Source organism: Piliocolobus tephrosceles, chromosome 5, assembly GCF_002776525.5.
Source record: "Piliocolobus tephrosceles isolate RC106 chromosome 5, ASM277652v3, whole genome shotgun sequence".
Lineage (NCBI taxonomy): Eukaryota > Metazoa > Chordata > Mammalia > Primates > Cercopithecidae > Piliocolobus > Piliocolobus tephrosceles.
This window is the reverse complement of record NC_045438.1, coordinates 130,535,671-130,553,382: the sequence shown is the minus strand read 5'-3', so window position 1 is coordinate 130,553,382 and position 17,712 is coordinate 130,535,671. Positions and strand designations below refer to the sequence as shown.

Sequence of the window (17,712 nt, the reverse complement as noted above, 5' to 3'; positions counted from 1 at the left end):
AGGTCATAATACATTTCCCCATCTATAAAATGGGGCCATGGTGGGGCCCGCCTCAGGGCTGTTGGCAGAATGACCCCAGTCATTCGTCAGACATGCATCTGAGGGGGAGCAGTTACTCAGCACGGGAGGCTTCTGGGAGGAGGAGAGTTTTGAAGAGGGCAGGGATGTGGGAGGGCTGCGGAGTTCCAGCACTTGGGTTGGGGCAGCGGGGGTCCTGCACTACCCTCTGACCCCACTATGTGAGTGATGGCACATGGGGGTTTTGGCAAGTTCTCCACAGGCCTCTACCCCCTCCTTTCCTGCTTCCAAAATGCTGCCCCCGACACCATCTATTCTCAAGAGACTGGCCTGGCTCTGTCTGGGTGGTTTCCAAAGCATCCCCGATATTTTAAAGGCAGTTCCTCATTGATCGGCACGGGCCAGGCCAGCTCATTGAAGACTCAGCAGAGCAGGCCTGAGCGGACCTGAGAGGAGGAGTTCTGCTCTTGGCTGAATGCTCAGCAGCTCATCAGAATGCACCGGAGGAGTGCACGGCACCCACGACTGTAAACTCCAATCATATTTTCTGTAATAAATGTGAGGAGTTCACAGTTGTTGCCATCCCTCCTCCGCTCTCACAGTGGAAATGCCAGCTGCTGGGAAGCTGTTTCCTGTAATTGTCTAATTACCAAGTAATGTTAGCAAAGAAAATATCTATGTATTTGCAGTTTGCTTTCCCCCTTTGGTTTCAGGTGTTCCATCTTCCCTCTCACTATGAACTTCCCACTGAGATTGATTCACTGCCGCCTGGACACCTGTCCCCTTAAGGTCATTAAAAAGTCATTACCACCTTGTGTGCAAAGTCTGTGCCCCTGAAACCAGTGTTCTGGAAACAGAGTTAGAAAAATCTCTCTCTCCGTAAAAATGCTATTATGCATACATGAAGGTGATGCCATCTGACCATGCCCAGGGCTTGTGCTGGTGCCCTATTTTCTTGGTGAGCGACTGCTGTCCTCCCAGACCCCCAGCTCTTTTGGAGGGTCTGCTAGATGGGATGCAGCCTGTGGGCCGGCAGGGGTCCTGCAAGACCCTGTGGGGTTTCCACAGGCCTAGCTCTCTCTTGTGAGCCAAGCAGTGGAACTGACCACACTCATGTTCTTCCTCCAGCAGGTGGGGAGAAGTGAAGGGAGCGGCCCCTGGCCAAGGTTCACAGTGGGACATCAGAGTCCCATCCCTGTCCCTAAAGGAAGCTAAAGAGCACACTAAAGCTGGCCCACTGGCTGCTTCTCAGGCCATGCCTCTAGGAAAGAGAAACAGAAATAGGATGAGTGACAGTAGCTGGTGACAGCTATTAGGTTCCAGTCACAGTTTCACAAAAAGGACTGGCATGGGGAGGTGGTAGGAATGGAAGAAACTGAGCAAAGATTTTGTTCTTCTCAGCCTTCTAGCTCGATGCCTGTCAAATATCCAAGTGATCTGGACAGTTGGAAGCTCTTGGTCCTCAACAACATGTGTGTAGCTCTGCGAGTGAAGGCAGGCCCAGAATCATGGCCCTGCGGTCCCACATACTCCTCCCTCCATGATGCAGAGGAGGTTCAAGGAACCCAGGCAGTGAGGTCTCACTGGCAGCCATCCTGGGCAGAGCCGGCCTGAACCTGGGTCTGCCTCCCTTCTCCCTTGCTGTTCCTCTTGCCTCCATTCCCCTTTCCCTATGCCAGGCTTCTGCAGCGGGTTTAGGGCTCTGGGCTCTGGCCCCACTGCCGTTGTTTCTGCCTGGGGAGGCGGGGAGGCAGGGCAGCAGCCTGAGCGGGAGGGAACATTTGAGGAGATCAGAAGGTCTCAATTTAATACCAATCCTCCATCACACTGCATTAATATCTAATCACAGTGGACTTCAGCCTGAGAGTTGAATATATGATTTCATTTTCAGCAGAGCCGGATACCAATTCCAACACCAAAGTATCAGTAGTAAGGGAAGTTGGTTAGAACGAGGAAATGAGCATCTCTCTCTCCCCATCAGATTCCATTTCCCCGGAACTTCTTCAGAATAACTTGTCATGGCTGCTTGAAGGGGAAATGACAAGGTGGCACCGGAGTGGTCACCACCACGACTGTGCCACATTTGCAATCACTGTGAAACCTCAAAGGAGCTGCCTCGGCTGAGATTTCACAGGGCCAAAAAACACCAGCATTGTTTAGTCAATGCAAAAGCTTGACTGCCATGTTTACTGGGCTTTATTGATAGCTGCATAAACATTCCAACTCACCAGGCACTCAGAATCTCTTCTCTAGTAGGCAAAACTTGCAGGAAAGACAACAGACCACTAGAGGCATGGCAGCCTGCCCAGTTCAGAGCCAGGGCTGGGCGCTTAGAGGAAGGTGTTTGAACAGGAGCAATGAATGTCAAAAAATAAATGTGGTCTTAATAAAAACAAAAAAGCTTAATAAAAACAAAACACCCACACAGGATTGAAGTCCCAACCCCAAACTGGCTCTGACTGGATGAACTGTTACCCTCCCCTGAGTGTACTTTCCTCATTTAAGCAATGCTAACAGAAATAACACCAGTCACCTGCTTGCAGAAACACATGTAGAATGAGATCCCAATTATGTCCAATTGTAAATATGTCTCTATACACATAGGTATTATTTTTAAATTTTAATTATTTTTTATTTAATAAAAATTTTAAACTTATTTACTTTTTAAATTCTTTATTTTTTGTTTATTCTTCACCATGCACACATGTGCAGAACTATACACACATGCATTAAAACATAGGTGTCTGTAAGAATGCTTGCGAAAATGTTGGTCCAGATTTTAGCTTTGGATGGAAGAATATCAAGAGCCATTTAGTTTACTTTGGTGCTGTTCTGTACTGTTTGAACTTGGTACCTATCTTGCCTATTGTCCGAGGACTTAATAATACAGATCACATGGCATGGAGCCAGTGAGAATGCCAGCACTGCATTATTATGCCAAGTATTCCGGTGGAGAGGACCACGGGTGACAGTCAAGAGGGCAGGCTTTCCTCCTGGTCTCTCAGGACCGGGGCAATGTGGCATAGGGGTGGAGAGCATGGGCCCTGGACCCTGGCTGCCAGTGCTTGAATCTTTATTTTGTGCTTTTAACAGCTCTAGGACCTTAAGCAAGTTGCTTAACCTCTCCAGGCTGCAGTCTTTTCATCTGTAACATGGGAATAATAGGAATAACTACCTAAATTTTTTGGGTAAAGATGAAGTACAGTAACAAATGTAAAACATCTAGAAAAGTACTGGCATACATTAAACACTAAAAAAAAATAGTTGATAGTGTTACTACTACTATAATTACATTCAGCCAATGAGTCTGGACAAGATACACTGTGTTTCTGGGCCTCATCTGTGAGTTGTCAAGTTTGACAGTATATGATTCAATGATTACCACAGAGGTTCCTGGAGCACCCAAGGCGACTCCCATCAGCACCCATGTCTTGGAGGCAGACAAGAAGCTGGGCTTTGGAAGAATTAAACAAGTATGTTTTGAATACATCCTTGCACTTGGCACCTGCTGGGTGTTATGGAGGACATGTGTAAGATGTAGTGCCCCTTCCTCAAGAAGTGTGTAATCTCACCAGGGAGATTAGCTCTCCTTCCACAAACTCATTAGAGAACAATGCAAACAGTACAGTGGTCCCAACTTATAAACTGGTGGTGTTCCAAAACTTGCCTTGTAGTTGGTTGTTTGATGCTTGGAAACAATTTTTCCATAGAAATAAGGCTATAAATTTTGAGAGGGTGCCCAGGCCCACCCACAAAACTCAATTTAACCCATAATGAAGCTAAAATACTATGTATATGAAGTTTAAAAAAGGAAAAAAAGAGATATTGTTGCCAGAGTAGTAATTAAGCAAGCCAGATAAACAAGGGATTTAAAACAATCTTTCTAAAGCTGCTGCTTGAGGAATGAGGATTAAATTCTGTAATGCAAATGAAATCATGGGGATGTAGCTGGAACATGGTAGGCGGTCTGTTAATAGGGAAAGTTAAAAAACGGGCCAAGTTTGTCATCCTAAAAGCCTTTCCCATCCACAGACCACTGAGTGGTTTACAAAGTGTCTTAGAGTCGTGATCTATCTCGTTTGGTTCCCAACACAATCTTTTAGGTAGGCAGTCAGCAATCTGAATCCCATTTCAGAGGCGAGGAAACTGAGGCAAAGAGAAGTAATCTGTGTGACATCCTAGAGCTGTCAGGATAGAGTCAGCAACAGAAGCCAGATTTAATGACTGTGAGCTGAGGTTCTTTCCACCAAAGGGCAAGATGAAGACACCAATCCAGAGGCCAAGGCACTGACTCGTCACTGTCCCCTGGGTTTTATTTTGCTGGCTCCCAGAACATTACTGACACCTCATTTATGTGTTTGTGTCATGACTCCGGGGCCAGAAATCCCAGTGGCCAGAACCATACGGATCATACACACGAGCGGATCATAAGGTGGCCTCAGGTAAGTGACCATCCGCTAAAGTCTCTGTTTCCCAAGTGAAGTAGGGGTGGTAACAGTATTTACCATCTGGGGTTGTGAGGACTCAAGGAGAAAACACAAAGAGCATGGCACGTGGTGAAAGCAAATTAACTATTGGCTATTACTCTCACCTCTTTACATTCACACATATGGCAAACTGGAAAGAAAAGAGGCTCAGCAGGTGCTCTCTCTACAAACAGATCAGTATGGAAAAAGATCTAAAACAGAAGGCTTGCTCAAAAGCACGTTAGAGGACAATATGTACAATATGGGATTACACACACTAAACTGTATGCGTGACTCAGGAAAACATACAGGTCTGTAAAATAGTGTGAAATATTCCGGAAGGATAGATGCTAAATTCATGACAGTGATTGTTCTCTGAGGAGTGGGCGAGGACTGGGACTGCTGATGGGGAACAAAGGAGATTTCAACATTAACTAGAATGTTTCATTTCTTTGATTAAAATAAAAAAGACTTGAAGTATATGCAAAAATTATTAAATATGGTCAATTCTGTTTAGTACAGATAATAAGTACGTGAGGAAATGTTATGTTATTTTTATTCTCTTATGTATTTTAAACATTCTCTTATGTATTTATTGAAATAAATAAAAAGAAAGAGACAGAAGAGGAGAAAGGGATTAAAACAGTATCTGTGTTCAGGTGGGCAGGAATTTGCCGGAGATGGAATTAGCTAAATTACAAATATAAAAATTAGGGGGCAAAGTGGAGTTGGTCCTGCAGTAGCAGTGTGGATCTGGCAGGTGGTGCTGCTGGCTCCCCCAGCTGTGTCACCATTGGAAGGAAGCAGAGGACAGGAGAGCCACCAGGTGGGAGGAATGTATGGTTGCCATCAGCAAGGGCAGGGTTTGTGTGAGTGGTTCTGGATGACAAGGACACTGCACAGGCCCATAAGTGATGAGAGAAAGGGTGACTGTAGTGCTCAGTAGAGAGCAGCTCTTTGTCCTGAGCCTTGATCTGCCTCCTCTGGAGATTCAGGATCCTGTGGCAAGGGTGAGGGTGACTAGTCTGCTTGAATCTGGAAAGTTATGTGACTCTACTGCACATGCTATAAAGAGAAAGCACATATCAGAACTTTTCTGTAGCAGACCTGCTGAACACTGGGGAGGCAGAGACAGGAAAGTATTTGGCCAGTATATGTGTTATATATTAATTAATTAATACATGCAGACACATGCATGACCACAAAACAAAGAGGAAGAATGAGGAGGTGTGACCATCTCTCTGCATCGGCACCTCAGAGAGAAGGCACACAGAAAGCAAGTGGATTCACACCACAGAACCCTAGAAAGGCCCAGGTCCTCAAGTGACCAGCTACTTTTGAAGGTGGAGGTGTGCAGGGTGCTGAACCAGGAAGACTGGTTGAAAGAAGGAAAAAGGAGCAGGTGCACTCCTCAAATCCCTTCCCCTCCTTCCTGCATAGTGGGGATAAACATCCCTTAACCTTGATAGGAGACACACATTTCCCTCTGGAGATCATGAACAGAAGATCTGAACTCCAGAGCCCTAGGCACAGCAGAGGGTAGAATCCGGTAGCAGCTGAGAGCAAAGGAGTTACATGGAAGTCATATCCCAGATGGTGAGACCCCCCCAGTTCCCTTCCCTCCCTTGGCTTTCAGGCCACTGTGATACAGTCTTAAATCCCAGGCAGGAGACTGGAGAGTCTCTTTCGGGAACTGCTGACCGGCCCGAGAGGAAAGAGTTACAGATACTGTACGACCTTCCCTCTCTCTGTCCCTCTCTCCTTTCTTCCATAAATATCAATCAAGTCCTTACTATGGAATAAGCCCATTTTTAGACCCTGAGGATATAGCATACAACCAAGTCCCTGGCCTCAAAGAGCTCATGTTCTAATGGGAAGGAGACAGAAACAAACAAACAAACAAACAAACAAACAAACAAACAAACAAAAAACCAAATTTATCAGCGTTAAAAAGGGGCTATGGAGAAACACAAAACAGTGTTAAGCAGACTGGGAGGAAGGCATTGCTTTAGTTAACATATTTACGGAAGGTCTCTTTGGTAAGGTGACAAATGAGCTAACACCTACACAACTGGAGGACACAGCCATGCAGATCTGAAAGAGCATCCCAGGGAGAAGGCACAGAAAGCACCAGTGTGCTGGTCAGGGGTATCCCAGTGAAATGTCTAATCCCTGCCTGATAGCCCTTAATGAAGCCCACACACCCATCCATATACTGGAAGCTTCCAGCCAGCTTTCACAATGCCTAACATTTAAAAGGGAATGGTGGCAAGAAAAGCCTGGGCTGCTGCCCCTAAAATGTAGGCAGGGGTGACCATGGGTCCTACACCTTGGGGTGGAGGCACAAACAAAGCTCTATTTTAGGGCCCGCCCCTACAGACTGCACACTGTTCTGGAGCCCTGTGGAGCTGGACCTGAGGTCAGGAGAAGCATGGCCTGTCGTCCTCAGGGCTTAGATGTGCACAGGCTATGCACCCAGGGCTGAGGGACAACCAAGGCGCTGGCTACCAGAGCAGGGGCTGAGGTATGAGCACCACAGGCATTTCCCACCTGCACGCCTAGGCCACTGTCACTGAAGGTGGCACTGCCCTCCCCAGGGAAACAAATGAAAATAAAAACAAAATAGACCAAAACCTGCAAAAAAACTGCAAAAGCAGTACTCAGAGAGAAGTTTATAGACTTAAGTCCCTATATCCAAAAGTAGAAAGGTTTCAAATAAACAATATAAAATGTACCTCAAGAAACTATAAAAGGAAGAACAAATCAAACTACTAAATTAGCAGGAGGAAAGAAACAATAAAGATCAGAGCAGAACTAAATGAAATAGAGACTAAATAAAAATACAAAGGATCAATGAAATGGAAAATTGGTTCTTAGAAAAGATAAACAAAATTGATAAACTGCTAGCTAGACTCACCAAGAAGAGAGAAGACCCAAATTAACAACATTACAAGTGAAAAAGGAAACATTACAACTGATGCCACCGAAATACAAAAGATCATCAGACAGTATTCTGAACAACTATATGTGAACAAACTAGAAAACCTAGAAGAAATGGATACATTCCTAGAAACATGCAATCTATCAAGATTGAATCAGGAAGAAATAGAAAACCTGAACAGATCAATAATGAGTAGTGAAGTGGAATCTGTAAGAAAAAGTCTCCCAACAAAGAAAAGCTCAGGACCTGAGGATTCACTGACAAATTCTACCAAACATATAAAGGGAACTAATACCAATCCACTTCAAACTATTCTAAAAAATTGGGTGGCACATGCCTGTAATACCAGCTACTTGGGAGGCTGAGGCAAGAGAATTGCTTGAGTCTGGGAGTTTGAGATTACAGTGAGCTACGATTGTGCCACGACATGCCAGCCTGAGTGACAGAGCAAGGCCCTGTCTCTAAAAAAAAAAAAAAGTAAAAATGAAAAAAAAAAAAAAAATCCCAAAACTGAAGAGGAGGGAATACTCCCTAACGCATTCTGCAACACCAGCATTACCCTGGCACCAAAACCTGATAAGAACAAAACAACAAAAGAAAACTATAGGCCAATATCTTTGATGAACACAGACACAAAACTTCTCAATAAAATACTAGCAAACCAAATTCAACAGAACATCAAAGAGATAATATACCATGATCAAGTGGGATCTAACCCAGAGATGCAAGGATAGTTTAACAGACACAAATCAATAAACATGATGCATTAGATCAACAAAATTGAGGACAAAAACCATATGATCATTTCAATAGACACAGAAAAAGCATTTAATAAAATTCAACATCCCTTCATAGTAAGAAGTCCCAACAAACCAGCCATATAAGGAATATACCTCAAAATAATAAAAGCCATCTATGACAAACCCATAGCTAACATCGTACTGAATAGGGAAAAGTTGAAATTCTTTTCTGTAAGAACTGGAACAAGACATGGATGCCCACTCTCACCACTCCTATTCAACATAGTACCAGAAGTCATAGGCAGGGCAATCAAGCAAGAGAAAGAAACAAAAGGCATCCAAATTGGAAAAGAGGATGTCAAATTGTCCCTCTTTGCAGATGACATCTTATATTCAGAAAGACCAAAGGATTCCACCAAAAAACTTCTAAGAGTTGATAAGTAAATTCAGTAAAGTTGCAGGATACAAAGCCATCATACAAAATTCAGTAGCATTTTATACACCAATAATGAAACAGCCAAGAAAGAAGTCAAGAAGGTAATCCCATTTACAATAGCTGCCATGGAAAAAATTCCTAGGAACAAATTTAACCAAGGAGGTGGAAAATCTCTACAAGGAAAACTACAAAATACTGATGAAAGAAACTGAAGAGAATACAAACAAATGGAAACTCATCTCATGATCACGGATTAGAATAATTAATATCATTAAAATGACTGTACTGCCCCAAACAACATACAGATTCAATACAATCCCCATTAAAAATACCAAAAATCGGCCGGGCGCGGTGGCTCAAGCCTGTAATCCCAGCACTTTGGGAGGCCGAGACGGGCAGATCACGAGGTCGGGAGATCGAGACCATCCTGGCTAACACGGTGAAACCCCGTCTCTACTAGGGGTACAAAAAACTGGCCGGGCGAGGTGGCGGGCGCCTGTAGTCCCAGCTACTCGGGAGACTGAGGCAGGAGAATGGCGTGAACCCAGGAGGCGGAGCTTGCAGTGAGCTGAGATCTGGCCACTGCACTCCAGCCTGGGTGACAGAGCGAGACTCTGTCTCAAAAAAAAAAAAAAAAACCAAAAATCCAAAAATGTCTTTTTTTTTTTTTTTTTTTTGAGATGGAATCTTGCTCCGTTGCCAGGCTGGAGTGTAGTGGCACGATCTCGGCGCGATTCTCCTGCCTCAGCCTCCCGAGTAGCTGGGACTATGGGCATGTGGTACGACACCCAGCTAATTTTTTTGTATTTTTAGTAGAGATGGGGTTTCATCATGTTGGCCAGGATGGTCTCTATCTCTTGACCTTATGAACTGCCTCGGCCTCCCAAAGTGCTGGGATTACACATGTGAGCCACTGCACACAGCCCCAAAATGTCATTTTTTACAGAAATAGAAAAAAAAAAAAATCCTAAAATTCATGTAGAACCAAAAAAGAGCCAGTATAGCTAAAGCAATCCTAAGAAAAAAGAACAAAGCTAGAGGCATCACACTACTTGACTTCAAAATACAGTACAAGGCTATAGTAATCAAAACAGATGGTATGAGTATAAAAACAGACACAAAGACCAACAGAGAATACTAGAACATCCAGAAATAAATCCACATATTTACAGCCAACTGATACTCGACAAAGGAACCAAGAACTTACACCAGGGAAGGGATACCCTCTTCAATAAATGGTGCTGGGAAAATTGGATATCCGTACACAAACTGGACCCCTATCTCTCATCATCTACAAAAATCAACTCAAGATTGATTAAGGACTTAAATGTAAGACCTGAAACTATAAAAATAATAGAAGAAAACATAGGGAAACCAGTTCAGGATATTGGTCTAGCCAAATGAGACTGTATTAAATTTAAAAATGTATGCACAGCAAAGTAAATAATCGATAGAGTGATAAGGTAATCTGTTGAATGGGAGAAAATATCCGCAAACTATTCACCCAACAAGGGACTAATATCCAGAATGTACAAAAAAAAACCTCATTAAAAAGTGGGCAAAGGACATGAATAGACACTTCTCAAAAGAAGACATACAAATAGCCAAGGGGTATATGAAAAAATGCTCAATATCACTTAGCATTGGGAAAATGTAAATCAAAACCACAATGAGATATCATCTTACCCTAGTTAGAATGCTATTATTAAAGACAAAAAATAACAGATGTTGGTAAGAATGAAGAGAAAAAGGAACTCTTATACACTGTTGGTGAGAATGTAAATTAGTACAGACACCATGGAAAACAGTATAGAGTGAAGATTTCTCAAAAAACTACTACTATTTTTCAAGGTGAGAAATAAATTTTTAAAAATCTAAAAGTACAACTACAGGAAATGGATAAATTTCTGGAAACATGCCATCTCCCAAATGATCCAGCATTTTCACTTCTGGAGATCTACCCAAAACAAAAAAAGAAATCAGTATTCCAAAGGGATACTTCCACTCACAGGTTAATGTGGCACTATTCACAACAGTAGAGATATGGAATCAACCTAAGTGTCCATCAATGGACAGAAGGGTAAAGAAAATGTGGTATATTTACATAATGCAATACTGTTTGGCCATAAAAACAATGAAGTTCATTTGCAGCAACACGGATGAAACTGAAGGTCATTATGTTAAGCGATATAATTCAGGCCCAGAAAGAGAAATCCCACATGTTTTCTCTCATACGTAGGAGCTAAAAAACTTGATCATGTGAAGACAGAGAACAGAACGATAGATGCCAAAGGGTAGGAAGAGTGTGAGGGTGGGAGGGGGACATGAAGAAAGGGGGGTGAATGGGTAGGAATTTACAGTTAGATAGAAGAAGTAAGTTCTAATGTTCCATAGCAGACTTGGGTGACTATAGTTAGCAACAATATGTTGTATATTTCAAAGTAGCTAAAAGGACTCAAAATGCTACCAACACATAGAAATGATAAATACTCAAGATGATGAATACCCCAAATAACCTGACTTGATCATTACACATTCTATGCATGTAAAACACATTCACATGTAGTCCACAAATATGCAAAACACTATGTATCAATAAAAGAAAAAATTAAAAAAAGATAACAACAAGTGTTGATGAAAATGTGAAGAAACTGGAACTCCTATATACTGCTCATGGGAATGTCCAACGGTGTGGCCACTTTGGAAAACAACCTGGCAGCTCCTCAAACGGTTAAACAGAGAGGTGTGATACGATCCAGAAATTCTACTTCTAGATATACACCCAAGAAAAATGAAAACACATGTCCACACAAAAACTTGTTCATGAATCTTCACAGCAGCATTATTCATAATAAAAAGTGGAAACAACCCAAATGTCCATCAACTGATGAATGGATAAAATGTAGTATATCCATACACTGGAATACTGTTCAGCAGTAAGATTTTGATACATGCTATTCATATCATACTGATGAACCTGCTACGTGAAAGAAGCCAATCACAAAGGATCAGGTATTGTATGATTCCACTTACAGGAAATGTACAGAATATTGAGACAGAAAGTAGATCAGTGGTTGCCTAGAGCTGGGGAATTAAATGGGGGGATTGGGAGGTGATGGCTATAGGGTATGTGGTTTCTTTTTGGAGTAATGAAAAAGTTCAAAAATTGATTGTGGTGATGGATGCAAACTCTGTCAATATACTAAAGCCATGCAATTGTATACTTTCAATGAGTGAATTGTACGGTATATGAACTGTATCTCAATAAAGCTGTTTAAAATGTTTTAAAAAAGACTGTAACATGAAAGATGACCAACAACAAATAGAGAAAAATAATAACTCAGAGGACATGCATACAGTTCAGTAAGCAGAATAAAGCTTCAGGAAAAAAAAAAACCTAAATTATCCTCAGAAAGATAAAAGGAAGCATTATTACCTCTTTGAAATAAGAATAAATAAAATGATATGAAAAACGAACATTTAGTGAACAAGAAAGTGCTCTTGTAAATTAAAACTAGGAACGACATAAAACAATTCAACAAATGGGTTAGAAAGTTAAGTTGAGGAAATTTCCCAGAATGTCAAATCAAATTACAAAGATAAAAAAATAGGAGAGAAAGTTTAAGAGAATAAAAGAATCAAACGAGGAGTTCCACCATCTAATTAGATGTTCCAGTAAAAAATACGACGTTCCAGAGAAAATATGAGCTAGGAAACTGCCAAAGTCACACAACGAATTTTCCCAGATATGAAGGACATAAGTTTCCAGGTTCAAGACCCCACTAAGTAGCCATTACAGGAAATGAGAAAAGATCCACACCAAAGTATATTATTAAGAAACTTGAGAAGATCTTAAAAGTTCTGGAGGGGAAAAAAGCAGGTCATCCCAAAGACCTGGGAATCAGGTTCACATGAATTTTTCAAAAGCAACATTGGGGGTCAGAATATAATAGATCACTTCCTTCCAAATGCTGAGGGAAAAATTAGTTCCCAGCCGTGGGACCATTCCTAGCCACAGGACTATTCCCAGACAAAGTAAATCAAGTATGACAACAGAATAAGGAAATTTTCATTCAGGCATAAAAAAAATTCACCTCCAATGAATTTTTGTATTTATGTGAAGAAAAATTTTGTATTTATGTGAAGAAAAATTAAAAAAAATAATAAAAACTTCAACTCCAGTGCATTCATAAGAAACTACCAGAAAGTGTGTTCCGTCAAAACAAAGGACTAACTTAAGATAAAGAAAGTTATGGGATACTACCGCTTGAGGCCAGGAGTTTGAGACCAGCCTGACCAACATGGCAAAACCCCTTCTCTACTAAAAATACAAGAATTAGCCAGGCACGGTGGTGCACACCTGTACTCCCAGCTACTCAGGAGGCTGAGGCATAAGAATTGCTTGAACCTAAGAGGCGGAGGTTGCAGTGAGCCAACACTGTGCTACTGCACTTCAGCCTGAGTGACAGAGCAGGATTCTGTCTCAAAAAAAAAAAAGCAAAGAAAAAAAAAAAGAAAGTTATGGGATCCACAAAACAAAGAATGTGACATGGAATAAAGGCAAGAGGAATTCCTAAGATAATGGGGTGGGAGGTCCCAGGATGAGAGCCGTAAAACAGGCCCACAGAACAACTAGTCCAGACTGGAGAGGGAAGGTGAGCAGCTCATGGCAACATCTCAAGGGAGACAAAGAAACTAATTGACCAGATGTGTTAGGCCAGGTTATGAGAATTTGTGTTGCTCTACAAAAGTTAGGGGGAAGAATCAGTGATAGTACACAGAAAATTAATGAATGATACAGAAAACTAAGCAAATTTTTTTTTTTTTTTGGAGACGGAGTCTTGCTCTGTTGCCAGGCTAGAGTACAGTGGCACGATCTTGGCTCACTGCAACCTCGCCTCCCAGGTTCAAGCAATTCTCTGCCTCAGCCTCCCAAGTAGCTGGGATTACAGGCGCCCGCCACCATGCCCGGCTAATTTTGGTATTTTTAGGAGAGATGGGATTTCACCATCTTGGCCAGGTTGGTCTTGAACTCCTGACCTCATGATCCACCTGCCTCAGCCTCCCAAAGTGCTGGGATTACAGGCATGAGCCACCACACCTGGCCACTTTTTAACTCCAGGAAAAACAAATGATTTTAAAAAGGTGATTGTAGCATACTACATGGCTTGGCTCTGGACAGTAGTTACATATTCATCCTAATGCCAACAAGAAATCTGATACAAAGAAAAATTGTGATTTAACTAAACAAGAGGATGGAGCAGAGAGGAGCATGTGTGTACTTGCAAGCGGGGAGGGCAATGAAACTAAATCCTTTTATCCTTATCTTTCAAAATAGGAACACAAGAGATAACTCCAGTAATGTAATTAGGAAATAGCAGAATAAGCCTATAGTTTAGAATACGAAGATACAACCAAAAAAAAAGTCTAAAAGAGATGAATATGTTTGCCTCAAAATCTAAAAGTCTGATCAAGTGTTATATTGGACAAGGTGGGGTGACACAGGCACTCTGACACATTGCCAGAGGAAGTACAAGTTGACACACCCTCAACTAGCAAAGTGTTAAATGCACATACCCCTAGAGCTAGCAATTCCCTTATACTACTCCAACGTATAGGGATTACACTGCAGCATCATTTGAACAGCAAGAGAACAACCTAAATGCTCATCACTGGGGACTGGTTAAGTAAATTATGGTAGATCCTTATCCTTACAATGAAGGACTATAAGCTGGGAGGTGGAGTATGGGGAGAGGGAGGAAATGCAAGAGATCTCCAAGGTACAGAAAAACCTGTATTAAAAGAAAATGGGGTCAATGATGTAATGGCATGTATTAACTGAATCCAAAGTTGATATGAATTCTAAAATTACACTGAGGCTGGGTGCAGCAGTTCATGCCTGTAATCCCAGCACTTTAGGAGACCAAGGCGGGAGGACTGCTGGAGCCCAGAAGTTCAAGAGATCAGCCTGGGGCATATAGTGAGACCCTGTCTCTACAAAAAATAAAAAATTAGGTAGGTGTGGTGGCACATGCCTGTAGTCTCAGCTGCTTGGAAGGCTGAGGTGGGAGGATCACCTGAGCCTGGGGGATCAAGGCTTCAGTGAGCTGTGACTGCACTGCTGCATTCCAGCCTGGGTGACTGAGCGAGCCCTGTCTCAAAAACAAACAAACAAACAAACAAACATTAAAAAGAAAACAAAATTACACTGAGACCTTGGAGGAAAAACAAAGTAAATGGGGAGAATATATACACTTGTTTATGCATCAACTATCTCTGAAGGAAAGGTAGGAGAGAAACATTTCAGTCTACAGTTTTAGATTTTTAAATCACATTAAATATATTTTTTGGAATATATGGTTTTTTTTCAAAATTATTTTTTAAAAGAGGAAAAAGAAAAGCAGTTGCTTTTGGAGAATGAGACTTGGGGTAGGGAAGGATGAAGCAGAGGACTGCTGCTTTTTGTTAAAAGTCTTGTGGTTTTACTTCATTCTCAAAACTATGCCCATGTATAACTTTGATAATTCTTTTTAATTAAAATTAACAAAAAGCAGAGCCTAAGAAAGGGAGCAGAGCCTGTGGTGACGAGGAGTGGAAAAGGTACATGGGAAGCACATGTATTTACAGCCTTTGGGAGCAGGGCTGGAAGGCAGGCATGAACCTTTGGAATAGATTCTCGAAAAGGGAGGAAATAATAAAACCTGTCCCCTGTCAACTGAGCTTATGGCAGTGACGGCGGTGCCCTCTCCAAGCCGTGTGGCACTGAGACGTGACGAGTATTAAAGGCCTTGAGTGAGCATCGAGACTTGCCTGAAGATCCCTCTGACAGTTCTTTACGACTGAGCCTCTTGTGCTGACCCCACAGCTGCCCGCCGTCCCTCCAAGCATGCTGTTCTCATTGTCTGGCGCATTGCAGTGATGGGCCAAGGACTACATTCATCTCTTTAATCATATCTAAAGATGATCTACGGACTGGGGATATGAGAGAGAGAGCACTTTCCAGAACACTGGGTGAAGTGGGAATTACAGTGTTTCAACAGCCCTTGAGCTGGGCCTGCATGTCTGTCCCTGCTGGGTCCCCAAAGGCAGAGCTACAGAGGGTGTCCTATGTGTCAGACTCAAAATCAGCCCGGATCCTGTTTATTCCCTTCTGAAGAGCTTCCTTGGCCCCAGATCTCTGATACTAGTCTAAAGTGAAGACTCAGTGTGCAGGCCTCTCTAATCTGGCACCCCAGGAGTATGTTCTTTTGTTCTGCATCACGCTTAACTGGATTTTATAGCTGTCTCGCCGCCCAGACTTACAGGGAATTCTGGGTTCGCTCCATTCACCCTGTTTGTCCATTCAACAACTATTTATTGAGACCCTCTATGTGTCAGGCTTAGGAAAAACGGGGCCAAGTTGGTCTAACCTGACTGCCGACCTGAGGCTGCAGAAAACTGCGTTAGGAGCTATGGGAATTTGTGATTGTTTGGCCACATGCTGACTAGCCAAAGGCTCACTACGTTCAAAAGTTGCACATGGGAGCCTCACAGACATACTTTGCTGGTTTACTGAGTATTTTTTAAAAAGTTGAGTTAGCTTCCACTTAAACATTGGGAGATTTCACAGCAAAACACAGATGCCTCACTTCTCTTGGAAACCAGAAGATCTGGCATGCACGAGTCCTCTTCCCTGCCTGACAACAGCTGGAGATGAGGAGAGCTTTTGGTGGTCTCTCTTACTCCCTGCAGGCTGCCCTGGCCTGCTTTGTTCCTCACATCACCCATCCGGTCCAAGGAGGTGGCCAAGTTTCTACCCCAGCCTTAGATAGAGCTCGTTGTTAAAATGGACTCTTATACAGTAATCTCACCAAGTTCAAAATTCTTTGGGGATTTAGCACCAGAACTGACATAAAAATTATGTTTCAGGATTAAGAAAAGTAAATCCTTATACTATTTTCTTCTTGGCCTCAAGACAGGTACAGCTGAGGTTCGTGGAAGGCCATAAGAACTAACTACAGTCCTCACTTCCTGCTGGCTGCCTTCCCCTTGGCTGTGTTAGCGGAAGTCTAGTTATAGCTGGACCAGTGGGTCTGAACCTTGGCTGCACATCAGAAACACCCGTGGAGCTAAACTTTTGAACTCCCAGACCACAGCCCATACCAATTAACGCTCAAAACCTCTGCAGGGTGGGCCCTGCTTGAGTCCTTTTTAAATTCCTCAAGTGATTTCAATGTATGGCCAAAGTGGGCCCCTTGCCCAGGTTAGAGATTGAGTGGTAGGAGCAGCTTGCTAGCAAGGACATGTGGCATCTTCTGTCCCGACTACAGTCCACTTCCACCTCCCTGCCTGACTTCCCTCCTGGGATTCCTTGATCTAGGTAGGTGAGCATTTGATGCTTTCTGGCAGAGGAGGAACTTCAGACTTCTGTCTGGTAAAGGCACTTGCATCTACTGCTCTAACATAAGCCAGTCTTGAGTTTGACCTTCTGTGCTCACATTCCCTTTTAGAGGGGTTGCCTCTCAAAGAGAGGTGCAGGACCCTCCCACCAGCTCCTCATATTCTAACGCTGTGGCAGCTACAGAAAGGGATGTGTCCCAGGGACATCCATGGCAGTTTGAATGACTACGTGGGGAGACGGGGGAGGGGGAGTTTTAATGCTCGACGTCTCACTCAGTCCCCCAGCCCCAAGCCGCTCCAACTCTGCCATACAGCCTCCCTGATTCCCCTAAGGGGATGCAGTAATTGATGATTAGCATTCCAAAGCTTGGCTTACATCCTGCTAGCCCGTCATATTTAATTACATTTTAACTATATTCGTCTTCGATAATAGCACGAACATAATTTAGATAATTATCTCTCTCTCTCTTATTCTCTGACTCTGTCTCACTTAGAGCTTCTTGCAACAAAAATCGCTTTCTCGGCTCAAACACATAAACAGACTCTGGGGCCAAGTGCTTTTCTCTCTTCTGCAGCAGCAGCTGTGCTAGAAACTCAATGGTTTCGAGTATCATGCAGAAAAAAAGCAAATTCGTGTTTCTTCCTGTCTCTGCATTCATGTTTGTACACAAGTGGTGGTGGAAGAGTGTGTGTTGTGTGTGTGTGTGTGTGTGTCTGCATCTGGGCAAGAGC

The 17,712-nt window shown here is 42.8% G+C and overlaps 1 protein-coding gene and 1 non-coding gene across 2 annotated transcripts in view; one reads left to right on the top strand and one right to left on the bottom strand.

Annotated features, from left to right (window-relative positions):
• BTBD9 (BTB domain containing 9) overlaps window positions 1-17,712 on the bottom strand; it is a 471,085-nt gene that overhangs the window by 19,880 nt on the left and 433,493 nt on the right. The window lies entirely within an intron of this gene.
• On the top strand, window positions 14,413-14,484 carry LOC111543221. Its single transcript, XR_002731784.1, has one exon. It is a non-coding gene; the product is annotated as a small nucleolar RNA SNORD45 (small nucleolar RNA).